Genomic DNA, 14,458 nt, shown 5'->3' on the forward strand with positions numbered 1-14,458 from the left:
GCCCGACAGCACGAAGCCTTTGAGGCCACGTTTAAGCAGGAAGACAATTATCATTTTAGTTCCCTCGTCCTCCACTCCATTATCCTCCAGTGAACTCACTAATGTGTGCAGACGGCCAGTGATCAAACTAAGCAGAAGGTTTTTAAATTAAATTCACGTCTTTTGGAGCGTGTGTGTGTGTGTGTGTGTGTGTGTGTGTGTGTGTGCGATGCCGTATGTAAGAAAGTGGATCAATTGTGGTGCCGTTAAAGAGAAGATGGCGGTTATCATCCAGAGATGTCTGGATGATAACCCTGTGGAGGTCGGAGGGGAGGGGGGAGAAACACAGTTCATCGCCCACTGGATGAACACATGCGCGTGTTGAGCTCATGGAATCTGGCGGAGGCGGCCACAGCTGATAACCAGTAGCTGAGGCCTCCAGGGCGGCCATTCCTCTCACGCTTTGACTCAGCTTCTAGATCAGCAAATACAACATTCAACCACACTGGGAGACTCAGGTTTTTCATTGCCTCCCAGTTTTCGCCCAGGGTCACAGTTGTGCTTTACTCCAGATTTATGAAGCATTTTCACTGCTTTTTTTCCTCCTTTGTGTGACCACAACCTAGTACGCTCTGTGTAGAGCCAGCATGTTTCCTCCCACACAACAATACGCCGACACCAAATGTCTCGGCTTCCTGTGTTTGTGTCACTACTAAAGCGAAATACAATTACTTCCCCTGAAATGTAAAAACATAGAGTATTTTCTCCGGTTTGACTTGTTCAGCTGTGCTTTATTTTTCTCCTCAGATGATTGCATTTCATTTTTCTTTTCTTTTCATTCGACAAATACAGATTCAGACAGAATTTCAGCAGCAGAAACGATACCACTAATCTCCCTTTAAAGGCACATTATTGGGAAATTGGCACTCGTTCAAATGCTATATCTGGATGCTGGGCGCCCCTCTAGGCCTTTGGCCCTGCACACAGCATGTGGACTGGAGCCAGCGCCCAGACCAGGCCAGGAATACCTGCTGGTCCTAATATCCGCAAGGGAGAGAGGCTGAGCAGCAGCAGATAGAGGCAGCCGCTATCTGCGCTCATCGCGGCGGCCGAAGTCGGGTTTTGCTCGTCGTGGCGCGACGCAAGCCTTTGGAAATAATGTCAGTGAGAGAAGCGCTAACAGAGAGAAATACTCACGTCAGAGATTCACACAAGTTCACGTCAGAGCGGCAAATCATTCTGTATTCTTTCCTCAGAATTCTAATTAAAGGTCTTTCATGCTGTCCCAGTGTACTTAATATTTAAATATTTTCATTCTCTAAATCACCAGAATGCAGAAAACAAAGTGTGTAAAACTTTGTGTTTTAGAGACTCTTTGGTTTTCAAACTCTACCTCAGCAATGATCAGTAAGAGGGAAAACAACAAAGCAGTGGAGGGCTCATCTGTTTCTCTCTTTCACACTAACAATGAATGCCTCCGGTTCCAGTCTAAAAATAGCTCAGAGCAGAGTCATAAATCAATGTAACACATAACCTGTGTGTGTGTGTGACGCCTGCAGTGCGACGCCTGATCATGTGACCAGAATAGAGGGCAACACACATCAACCGAAGTGTGAGCGGCACACGTCTGACGACAGGAACAGAACAGATCCATCGGTCTGATGAATATCTGAATCTCTGTGTGTCTGTCACACACATGTGATTGCACAGCTTCCTGTCTACTTCAGTTCGCCAACAGACTCCCAGATGTCCCCACGTCCCACTGACCTCATTTGACCCACAAGACTTTCAAATGCATTGTTGTCAACAACATCACAGCTTTTGCAACCGCACACAGACTGAAAAAATAGAAAAGGTATCAGCTGTACTGAGTGCATTTGTAGCTGTGACTATTAAGGGAAAATAAACTTCTGATCTGATGCCAGGGTCTCGGCCAACGGCAGGAATGTGATACCAACCGTGTCGACTCAGTCAACAGAAGAAATGTTGGAATTTTATGTTTCTGAACCAAAATATGTTTTATAAATACGTTTAATACCAAACTCGTATCCCGCTGGCAGAACCACACAATGCTACGTGGTTAACGTTGTGAAACGATTGGTTAGGTTTAGGCAACAAAACTACTTGGTTATGGTTAGAAAGAAAGATTATGGTTTGTATAACATCATAACGCGTTGTTATACATCGTAACGTATTGCAACACAATATTCAAAATAACATCGCAAAGCAAAGTCGCAACTTTTCATCGCGACAACGTAGCCCGACAACGTAGCCCGACAACGTAGCCCGACAACGTAGCGCGACAACGTAGCCCGACAACGTAGCCCGACAACGTAGCCCGACAACGTAGCCCGACAACGTAGCGCGACAACGTAGCCCGACAACGTAGCCCGACAACGTAGCCCGACAACGTAGCCCGACAACGTAGCCCGACAACGTAGCCCGACAACGTAGCCCGACAACGTAGCGCGACAACGTAGCGCGACAACGTAGCCCGACAACGTAGCCCGACAACGTAGCCCGACAACGTAGCCCGACAACGTAGCCCGACAATGTAGCCCGACAACGTAGCGCGACAACGTAGCCCGACAACGTAGCCCGACAACGTAGCCCGACAACGTAGCCCGACAACGTAGCGCGAAACAGTACTTGTTCGTTGTACTGCATCACTTGTTCTGACCGAATCCACCGAATAATAATCAAATAAAACTATTTCTGTACATACTAGCAATAAGTTCTCCTGACCTTGCAATAAGTCTTGATTTTGGTCACAATAGTCTTTTGCAATGGTGTGCATTTCTTCGTCGTCATTGTTTATATCAAGAGAATAGAATGTCAGTTTCTGAAGTTTTGTGTAGCGGTACAACGTAGCGGTACAACGTAGCGGTACAACGTAGCGGTACAACGTAGCGGGACAACGTAGCGGGACAACGTAGCGGGACAACGTAGCGGGACAACATAAGAGGTAATAAATTACAACCACCCTTATCAGACTTTCTTACGCAACATTACATAACGAGCGTAACAATGTTATGTAACAAGTGTAACTTCTATGTTAACTTTTGGTTTCACACAGGACGCAAACAGCTTTCTCCTGGGTGAAAGTCCTGGGTTTGTTTGTTGCGTCCACCTCCCCTCCCCTTTGCTTTTAGAGGACTTCCTCACTTGTTTCCCCGTTATTTTTACATGTGACTTTCAATAACAGTTGCTCGATATACTCATACGTCACTTGCTCTGACCAAAATGCAAAAGCTTCCACATTCAACGTATCTGTGGTTTACAGAAACATCATCATGGCGTAGTATGTGCAGAAGCGGTTGATAGACAGATTATGATGAAACATGATACATTCTACTTGTAGAAGTAGACATGCACCTGATGAACGTTGGTGCAGTGAAGTTAAGAGGTCATCAAAGCCTTTGGAGTTTCCACTGAAGATAAAACAAACAGAGAACATACTCTCAAGTCACACATAAATCCTCTCCATGACGATCACTTTACAACATGCAGATTTCATTGAAATAATGCAGTTTGTTCTATTTGTGGCAACATGTGAAGTCAATCTTTTACAGTGTTTCTCTCCTCGTTGAATATAAACTCCTGACATGGATTGCCAGTTGAGATTGTGAAATGAAACAATCAAAGTTACAGATGAAGCAATGAAACTGGTCTTCGTGATCAAAGCACTTTTCCGAATGGACAGCTGTGTGTTCTGTGTTTGAAGTGACTGGCGCTTTGCTCGCCAACCCATGAGGAACGCATGAAGTTCTGCTGCTGCGATCTGGATCCCCGACCCGTCCACGTGGCCTGGAACCAACACCCGCTTCCAATTGAAAGCTTCCGAGTGTGCAGCAGGTGTGTATGAAGCTCGGCCAATGGGATAGCTTCCCACCAGGTGTGAACCATTAACCCCGTATTGAGCAGGTCCGTCATTCATTGTGCTACGTCAGCAGTTTTCTCTCTCTACTATTTCTGATGTTGCTGTAACAGAGAGGGAGGCTTGTTTGTGAATGGAGGAGTGAGCACGTGGCTGCTGGCATGACACTGAAATGCACCACAAGTTCCTTTAACGGGCAACAGACCCGTTTATAGCTGACGTCATCAAAAATATGCATGTTTGCAACAAAATGTGGGCTTTTTGCCGCCCGTCATCCAGACGAGTTAGCAAGGATCAAAATGTCCGGTTGTTGCATGTTCGTTGTCAGAACAAGGTGCTTCAGTTCAACACGTCACCGTGTCAACTGGTGACTTTCAGCCGAATGTGTTCGTGGTTGCTCGTGGCATCTAGAGTTTTACACTGCCTTGAATCCTCTCCAACTGCCATTCAACACTTCCTGTGTTTGTGTCACTACTAAAGCGAAATACAATTACTTCCCCTGAAATGTAAAAACATCGAGTATTTTCTCCGGTTTGACTTGTTCAGCTGTGCTTTATTTTTCTCCTCAGATGATTGCGTTTCATTTTTCTTTTCTTTTCATTTGACAAATACAGATTCAGACAGAATTTCAGCAGCAGAAACGATACCACTAATCTCCCTTTAAAGGCACATCATTGGGAAATTGGCACTCGTTCAAATGCTATATCTGGATGCTGGGCGCCCCTCTGGGCCTTTGGCCCTGCACACAGCATGTGGACTGGAGCCAGCGCCCAGACCAGGCCAGGAATACCTGCTGGTCCTAATATCCGCAAGGGAGAGAGGCTGAGCAGCAGCAGATAGAGGCAGCCGCTATCTGAGCCGACACTGTGTGTGTGTGTGTGTGTGTGTGTGTGTGTGTGTGTGTTGGAGAAAAGTTGAAAAGGAAATGATTCATAAATCGTTCGGGAGAGATGGCTGGCAGAGTTCACAGGAAGGATGTGAGGATTTTTTGGCGGATGGACAGAGATGTGAGAAAATCCATCCTTTAGGACAGAGTGAATTCAGGCGCGCACGGACACGGCAAATTAGTAGACAGGGGAAAGAGAAGGACCGAGAAAAGAGAGTATGATGATGAAGAGAGAAAGACGGTGAGACAGGAACGACATCCAAGAAAAACAAGCGACAAAAACCGGAGTGGAGCTGCATTCAGGGCCCAGTTACACAACGCAGGAGAGCCGGGGGTCCGCCGTGGCCCACTTGTGATGCAAAGAGTGTAAATTACGGCTGAAATGTGGGAGTTTGCAGACGGGTTTGTGACACGGAGCGGAAGAGGGTTGTGGGGGGGCCCTTGATACTGATAAACAGGCACAAATAAGGTTGCCTTCTTGGTTTATACCTTATTTGGCCATCGGCCCGGCAACGAGAACCGGCAACAGAGCACGGCGATAAAAACTCAGAATGAAAAGTGCTAATGTCGGAGGACGGGTCGTCCTCTGGTGTCAGATTAGAGCCACTGGGTCTGCCTCAGCAATCAGCTTCAACAGCGATTATCCTGCTTTATATCTTCAGCACCAATGCGCCGTTTATTAATGATCTCCGCTCCAGTCTATGACGAATGCTTTTTCTTCTCACAGTTTTGCTGAATTCGTTTGCCTGCACCTGAGTCAGACCCCCCTGAATAGAGATCAGTGTGCTGTTTCCATCTGCAGTACTACAGACCAGAGACTGTAAGTGGAGTCACTGGTCACCCATTGGTTTGTGCACTGATGTTATGAAGATTCGAGTTAGGCGATTTCGCTATCGCCATCTTGTTTTTTTGCAGCCAATTAACAGAAGTGACCATATCTGGACTGAGGAGGAGTGACGTAGAGACCTGTCAATCACTGTGTAGCCCCGCCCTAAAGCATCCCCTGCTTTATGGTCTGTGTGACTCTAAATGGACCATAATGTACTAAATGAACATCATGCTGTATTGAAGAAGACTTGAAACTAGAGATTGAGACATAAACTCATGTTTACAATGTTTACTGAGGTAATAAATCAAGAGAGAAGTAGAGTCATTTTCTATAGACTTCTATACAACCAGAGGAGTCGCCCCCTGGTGGACACTAGAGAGAATGCAGCTTTAACACATGGAGCATCGGCTTCACTCTGCAGAACCGGAGGTTGCTGACTGGTTCAGACATGATGAATTGATGGACTCACCTGTCCAGGGGAGCAAGACGGGAGGGAGGACGGGGTCCTGATCGGTAAATGGAACCTGCATGGGGAAGAAGACAAGGCCATGATTGGTGAGTCACGTTCCTGACAGCGACCTCATGAGAATCTATATCAGGGCTCGACAGCGAGGGTTGCCATTTTGGGAAATTGACAACCAATTCTTGGCTTTACTTTTTGACATATTAAAAATAGGGGCAGCACACAGCCAGTGCGCCCCATAACAGATAGTAATTGTTGCATTAGTGATATTTAATGTTGCTGTTACATGTTTTAAATACGCTGAATTTTCAATCGTTTGCCTTTCAATTTACTGTCTAAAAAATCCAAACGACATGCGATTCAGAATGAGAGAGAGCTCATTGTAACCGACAAAGAGTTCTTGTCCAACAAAGGAAAATATATTTCAGTTGGATGTAAATATTAGGGAGACACGTTAAGTGTGGGACGATCGATGTGTCAGCGTTAATGAAGTGGAACAAAAACCAGGAACGCATGCAACACATTCAGACACATCCCCAACAACATGACCTCATACTTCATGCTGCTACTCCTTTTTAAAGGAGAGACATCAGATCATCCTCATAACGTCCTCCTCCTCTTCCTCCGTCAATAAAACACAACGAGTCAAACGCTCGCCTGCACAGTTAATGGTCCCACCAACACGATCAGTTCTGAATCACACACTTAGTCTGCATCGGGTACACACACACACACACACACACACACACACACACATTCCTTTGAAGAGCCAAAAACATACATTGACATCTGGATGCCATCCCCTTCTTTTTCCCAGAAAGACCCCTAACGTGAGAGCGCCTCAGGGCAGTTTTCAACAGCATACAGAACACACACACACAAAATGGTTGAAACAGGAGGAAGAATAATAAGAGCTGTTGGAGGTTCAAGCTTGAATATAAAAAAGGAGCACGGGGCTCTTCTGCTTTGTAAGTCAAATGTAGAACATCTTCCTTCCTTTGCAAATACGAGTCCCACAGAGTTGAGAGCGCCTGAACTGCTCTCTATGGAAGACACACCTACACACACACACACACACACACACACATAAAGCACCATCAGTCAGAGAGAGAAAGGCCTCAAGTGTAGTGCTGGAGGGCTGGATTCAGGCGATTTGTTTCCAGAAAACAAAGTAAAAGACAATGTGACTCATCAGGAACTGTGTGCAAAACTAAACGCGTGATGAGGAATCCGTACAACAGATCGATTAAAGTTACTGTGAGGAACAAGTTATGGATCCGGCAGCGTTTGCCGGTAAACCAGCGTGGCAGCAGAGTCCCACCTTCAGCTGCAGGACCTGGAGCTCACCCCCAGCTTATAGGAGCCAACACCGACACCACGCCGCTGGAGGCTCAGCCCTTCTTGCTGGGCCCACTGGAGGGAAGGGAGGTATGGGGAGAACCAGGACCGAGCTTGGCAGACAGACAGACCCTGCTGCAGTAAAATTAGAGGTTTTCTAAATGGAGTCTGGCAGCTGCAGATCTTTACGACACAGTTTTATCCACAGGGGTCACTACCAGCACAGATAAAGGAAAGTTCCTTGTAGCTTTAAGTCATTGCATTAAGATAACAACTAGAGTATTACAATGTGGAAAATACTACATTCATGACTTAAACAGTGATTCTCCTTCGTGCATATTGCATACACACACAGCCATGCGCTCCCAGTAAACACCAGCTCGTCCACACACACATGCCATCACTGTTAGCGTGAGTGAGTCATTGCTTCTACCTGTTCTGATCTCTACTGAGTGTTTCAGGCTCCATGCTTGGCAGCATATGAGAGCGCTAATGGCGGAGGGCTAATTGCTGCAGATTGTGCTTGCGTGGCTGTTCTCTCTCTCGTGATAATGTTTCACAGAGCGATGCAGTTGATATTTCACATTGAACCACATGCTGACGTTCTGCACTTCGGCAGAGCTCTGAGTGTTCCTCTGCCGGGGTAAAGGCTCCTGCCTCCTGCGCTCTGAGACGCAGCCATCCACACGACTGATGAGCACAGTTCCTCTTGCAGTGACAGTTTCCTGTCATTGCCTCGCCGCCTGTGAAGAGCTGCTGGTCAAACGCGGCACAGAAGAACACGGCTGGCTTTCTCAACTGCAAAACTCAAAAATCAATACTGAGTGCAGACTTCTGATGTAAGTAAATGAGTTTTCTTTGAAATGATGACACAGCCTTAATCGTATTGTTACTTCACAGTCACTACGAGGAACTTTCATTGAGTGTCGATCCTGTTGCTCCCTGTGGACTAAAGCGGTCGTGAGTCTCTTTAGGAAACCTCTCATTACTGCAGCAGGTCTGACAGTCTGCTCCTCTCAGTCCTGGTTCTGGTTCTCCCGTGCCCCCCTTCCCTCCAGCGGGTCCAGCAATACGTCCTGGGTCTCCAGCAGCGTGGTGTCGGTGTTGACCCCCAGAGAGGAGAAGCTCTGCTCCTGGAGGAGGAGGAGGAGGAGGAGGAGGAGGAGGAGGAGGAGGAGGAGGAGGAGGAGGAGGAGGAGGAGGAGGAGGAGGAGGAGGAGGAGGAGGAGGAGGAGGAGGAGGAGGAGGAGGAGGAGGAGGAGGAGGAGGAGGAGGAGCTGCTGCTGCTGCTGCTGCTGCTGCTGCTCCTCCCTCCGGAGCTCCGACTGCAGGTCCAAGGCTGCAGGTGAAGCCGGATCTGGGTCTGTCCACGGTGGACCGGTCTCTGCTGGAGGATCTGGGTCTGTCCACGGTGGGCCGGTCTCTGATGGAGGATCTGGGTCTGTCCGCGGTGGACCGGTCTCTGCTGGAGTCTGAGCTGAAGGAGTTTCTGTATGATGTCACCAGACTCCGACCCGGTGGCACAGATGACAAGCATACCAAAGCATCTTCTCTCTGATGGTCTCTTTACTGATGTAGGTCATATAGAGGATCAGGACTACACTGAGACTGGTTCAGAGCCATTTAAGTATGCCGATGTTCCTCGTTTTGATTTAAATGATGAAAGCTGTAGAGGTCAGTAGTTCGGGTGATCTGCAGAAAGCATCATCTGCAGAAAGCATCTTCTGCAGAAAGCATCTTCTGCAGAAAGCATCATCTGCAGCGCAGCAGCAGCCGGCCTCACCGTGTGCTGCACTGATGGATAACATGAAAACAACTCTGCAATGACACGGTTCACAACCTGCACCTATCGAACACGTTTTAGCGTCTAATGTGACCTGAATAAAGAACGCCCCCCCCCCCCCCCTTCTCTCCCTCTGCCCTGTTCGCTATATACGCTCAGTCTGTTCAGCACATTTCTCCTCCCATAATATGCTGGCTCAGCACTTTCTTTTGTTGTTTTTTTTATACCAGAGGCTATTTTTATCATCTTACACATTTGCGTCACAGAAGCAGGCCGGGCCTATAACTTAAAGAAAGGGGGAGTGGCTTAGATAAAAGCTACACAAATACACTTCAAAGCCAGAGTTGACTGTTGAAAGCTGCGGTCGGCAGGATGTTTGATATTTTGGTTGTATTAGCAGCTCTGGCACAGGTTCACCGGGCAGTATGGGGGCTCACATGGGGGCTCACATGGGGGGGGGGACCTAAACCCGGCGCATCTATTTTGGAACCTTTGAAGATGAAGATACGGCATGTGGAGCCTTCCTGGATCTGATTCACTACCAAAGACCAAGAGGAAGTGGATGGCACCGCAGACACCTGCCAGCAGAAAGACATATCTATTCAAATTCTTACACGCACACACACACACACACACACACACACTGCTCTGTTCACCTCTGTCCTTCAGCTCCACAGGATTATTTATTATCACAAGACTTCACAAACACGCATGGTCCGATGGTCAGATGTCCATTCGTCCTTTGTGCAGCTGCGTGATGTCCTAACGGAGATCTTCCCACCTGAAGTCTCCACGTTCCACTGAAATCTACTCGGCTCCTTAAAAGACACCTCATCGTTCATCATCATGTCGTCAGATGAGGAAAGGCAATACACGAGGATGTTTTCCTGTTAGAGCAGGGCTCTCAAACTCATCCTCACTCCGGGCCACATCAGCATCATGGTCGCCCGCAAAGGGCCGGTTGTAAATGTCACTACTCGTAACATGTTGTTAAATAACTCTCTGCATTCACAGTCTAAAGGCCCTGAACGCCGCGCTCTCTTCGCTCACATTGATGTCCGGAGACAGGCCGGGTATGTGGAAGACCTTTTTGTCGTTTCACGTGGGTCCTCGCGCCAACCACGGCACCGCCGTCCTCAACGGGAGCATCGACTGCGTCGGCGGCTTCAACGGGGTCGAGCATTTCAACAGCGTGCGCAGGTTCGACGTGAGCACGCGCATCTGGCACGAGGCGGAACCCATGAACCACCGCCGATGCTCCGTGAGCGTCGCTGTGCTGGGCGAGTGCATCTACGCCACGGGAGGTCTTGACGGCCACTCACGACTCAGCGCCGCAGAGCGCTACAGGCCCGAGACCAGCCAGTGGAGTCTCCTCGCGCCGATGCACGAGCGTAGGAAGCAGCACGACGCTCCACAACAAGGTGGGTGAAGTGAACTAGAGCGGTTGTTCTTAGACTCAGATGAGCGTTCTCTTTTGGCGAAGAATTTGGTTAAATCTCAATTCAAACGTCTCGCCCTTCATTTTCACTTTTCCTCCCAAAAGGTTGGCGGCTTTGATGGCTCCGTCCGTCTGAGCAGAGGTCTACGTCCCTGGGAGCAACACCTGGCAGCAAGTGTCCCATATGTTGACTTCCCGCAGCAACTTCGGTATGGAAGTGCTCAACGACCGGCTATGTTGTTGGGGCTGTAACGGCCACGGCACCTGCAGTGACGTCGAGTACTACGACGCAACCACTGACGAGTGGACGTGGACGGAGGCTCGTCACGTGGATATTCCCGCAGTGCTGTGAGCTGCTGTGTGTTGTCCGGGCTCCCCAACATGGCCGAGTACATTTCCCCCGTGACTCCCTGGCGGTTGTCCGTTTGGATGACGTGTCTGGACTCTTCAGAACACTCCTGAACAGTGCCGTGCGCCATCATCCACCACAAGGAAATAAATGTTTCTTGTGCATTGCACTGCTGTTCCTCCAGAGATTTTCTTTTCAACTTTTCAGTTTGTGCAACTTCTAAGTTGTATGTTCTGTGAGGGGGGTGCTGTGTTCCACCTGCAGACACACACGGGTTGATCCAGAGTGCACCGTTGCAACATCAACGCCTTAATACGACAAATACCAATTGCTGTGTTTCGCGTGTTCAGGTTTTCACATCTGGCACCGTATTTCTGCTGCTCGCTTGGCAGAGCTTGAAAAAGTTGAGCTGGTTGCAATCTGCATCCTCCCCGCTCGATGCCGGCAAATCTACCAAATGCACAGAGCACCTTTCAATGCATTGTATTCATATTTGAAATCACCGTGTTCTGACAAGTCAAAAATTTGCGTTTCTGCAGTGTCATCAAAAACAAAATTGCTGTTACAGTATATCTAATACCTGCATTCACAGTTTAAAGTAGTCTTCAATGTGCTCACAATACATTTCCATGTTAAATGTACAGTAAGCCAAAGAGCTGCTTCTGTGACTGTGTTTAAGTGTCTCATCATTTTGACTGTCAATCTCATAATTTTGATTTTCAATCTCATAATTCGACTTTCTATCTCATAATTTCGACTATGGGGATATTTTTATTGTTATTAGTCAAACTTTTTTAACTTCTTTTTTTTTGCTGGTGGATTCGCGGGCCACATAAAATGACGTGACGGGCCGGGAGTTTGAGACCCGTGTGTTAAAGGGTAACTGCTGTTATTTTAACCCTGGACCCTGTTTCCAGTGGAAGACTTTATTTAAACTGGTCCCGTGTTGACAGAGAGACTTACGTGGAGGAGGGACGAGGTCGGGTCGAGACGGCTGATGATAAAAAGTGGATCTCTCATCGGACAGCTCCACCTGCAACATAAACATAGCTATTAATAGCTTTTCTTCTGTTTCTCACACACACGCACGCACGCACACACACACACACACACACACACACACACACACAGGCTACCTGAGGATCGGTCCCCTCCTCACTGGGACATCGGGGTCCTTTCACTGCACCGCTGCATCCAGCTCGTCCTCCGGTCATCAGACCAATCGGCTGTCTGTTGGTCAGGTCACATGATTAGACATTTTTCATACCACTTCCCAAAAATAGTCATTTTTATTTCATATTCACCTTCTGATGTGCACTTATATAACATAAAAAACATTACTTCGTCCTAATCTCACTCCCATCAACTGTAGATCCATCAACGCATTAAAGATCATAATCTGGGTCATCTCGCCATCTTCACAGAGCAGCCCCCCCCCCCCCCCCCCCCCACACACACATGAGACAACAACCTCTTTCTGTCACTAGGACTTAATCAACAGCAGAGGAAAACATACAGGAAAAAGGAATAACGACTTCATCTCATGGGAGAAATGCTCGGAGCTCCTTAACGTCTCTTCTGCTCGCTTCATCCTTGAAACACACACTCAGTCAAAAGCTTTGTAGGGAGAGAACACACACACACACACACACACGCACACACACACACGCACACACACTCTCTCTTTTACTTTTACACAAATTGCCGATCAACAAATAAGAAAAGAAAAGCGTCTTTAAGCGTGAGACGGCCACGGTACCAAAGCCTCATTGAACGCATCACATACTACAGAGAGTGTGTTTGTCTCTTGCTACAGTAGGACTTCCTGGTGCCCCCCCCCCCCCCCCCCCCCCGGTCACTCAACAGGGAGATGCATGACGCCACACAGCGCTGAGGTCCTCATGACCTCTCCTGAGGGGAGACGTCATCGAGGGACAGAGTCCTGCCAGTTAGCGTCCTTCACAGCCGTTAAACACGGACGGGGGGAGTTAGGGGGGAAACGTGTGAGCAAGAGGCACCTGGTCCATAAAGAAATGCATGCTGGGACTGGAGACTGTTGACTAACATGACAAGCATCTGCAGCTGATGACGGTAACTGAGCCCAGTCTGACAGCCGTGTCTCCCAGCGGCTTCAGCCGGATCCGGTGCTCCAGAGATTCCCTTAAAAGCTTCACATTCATGTGAAGAGGACAGAAATGATGCACAACTGGTATGTGTGCTGCTGACCCATTTACTGCTGCTGTATTACTCTTACTTTATACTCTGCTACACACAAAGTCGGTCATTTCAACTAGAATGCCTCCTGAAGTCGGAAAATCAGGAGAACCGAATCAAACCGAACCACGAAATCCAAACATAATACCGTGGTCGGACAGTTCAGTAGCACTTCTGTCTCATTTGTGTCACATTCAGTCATTTTATTTCGTTTATTGTGTTAATTGCAGGACAAAACACGAACAAGAGGAGCAAGAGAGCAGTGAACAGAGCAGATACTGTCTCGTTCAATCATTCAGGACTGTCCAACTGTCTGCAGAATAAAGCACAATGCATTCATATCAACTGGTACTGATCACTTCTCAGACTTGTTGTGTTGAAGCAGTCAGCTTCTATTTCTGACTTCTGCTGTAAATGTAACGCAGTGGCAGTACATCGATCAGCACGACGTACATGGGAGCAGTATTTCCATGTTTTAACTGGTCAAGGTGATGTTTTAATCTTTAATCTTCAATATTTCCCTGCAGTTGATCAGAAGTGTCACGTAGCATAACACAATTACAATCCTCTGCACTTGAGTAAAAGTACTTTACTTTCCCTCACGTGAGTGCAAAGTGGGGCAAGATACTGTTGAATATATATATATATATATATATATATATAAATAATAAATAAAGAAGGATATTTAAGTCAGAGAAAAATATGAACTGTCAAATAATGTCCATGGTGATGATTTTAAGTAAACTACTGCAGACTCAACACCTTCTATGAAACTCTCTCTTCAGCCTCCAGCAGATGATCACGCGTCTCTGTTTGCCGCCACACTTTGGGATCTCTTGCCAATACAACCCCGATGTGCTGAGCCCGTCTTAGGATCAGAGAATAAAACAGATGGCACCGGGCTGACCAACCAGCACTGTCTGCCAGCTGAGCTTCTCCGCTGAGCTCTCTGAGCTCTCAGAGGATGTGTGGTGAAGAGCTGAGAGGACAACCACACGGAGACGTGTTGACCCACCTGGAGGCTGCTGGAGACGAGCTGCCAGGTGAAGCAGCTTCCTCTCTGTGTGGAGGGCGCCCCCTCTGGACCTGAGCGGAACAACAACAACAACAACAACAAGAACAGCATCACACTCCTCCTCTGCCTTCTCATCTGCCATTCATCTCGACTCAAAGCGAGAGCGATACTATCTGCTGGGATGCATGAGTGACATCTTGCCGGGTTTTGACTGATCACTGTTCCATGAGCTGCACAGACTCTCCCCTGTTTCCTGCAGTAGGCGTTCCAGCTCTCTTCATTGAAGC

Source organism: Melanostigma gelatinosum (genome assembly GCF_949748355.1).
Source record: "Melanostigma gelatinosum genome assembly, chromosome: 4".
NCBI lineage: Eukaryota > Metazoa > Chordata > Actinopteri > Perciformes > Zoarcidae > Melanostigma > Melanostigma gelatinosum.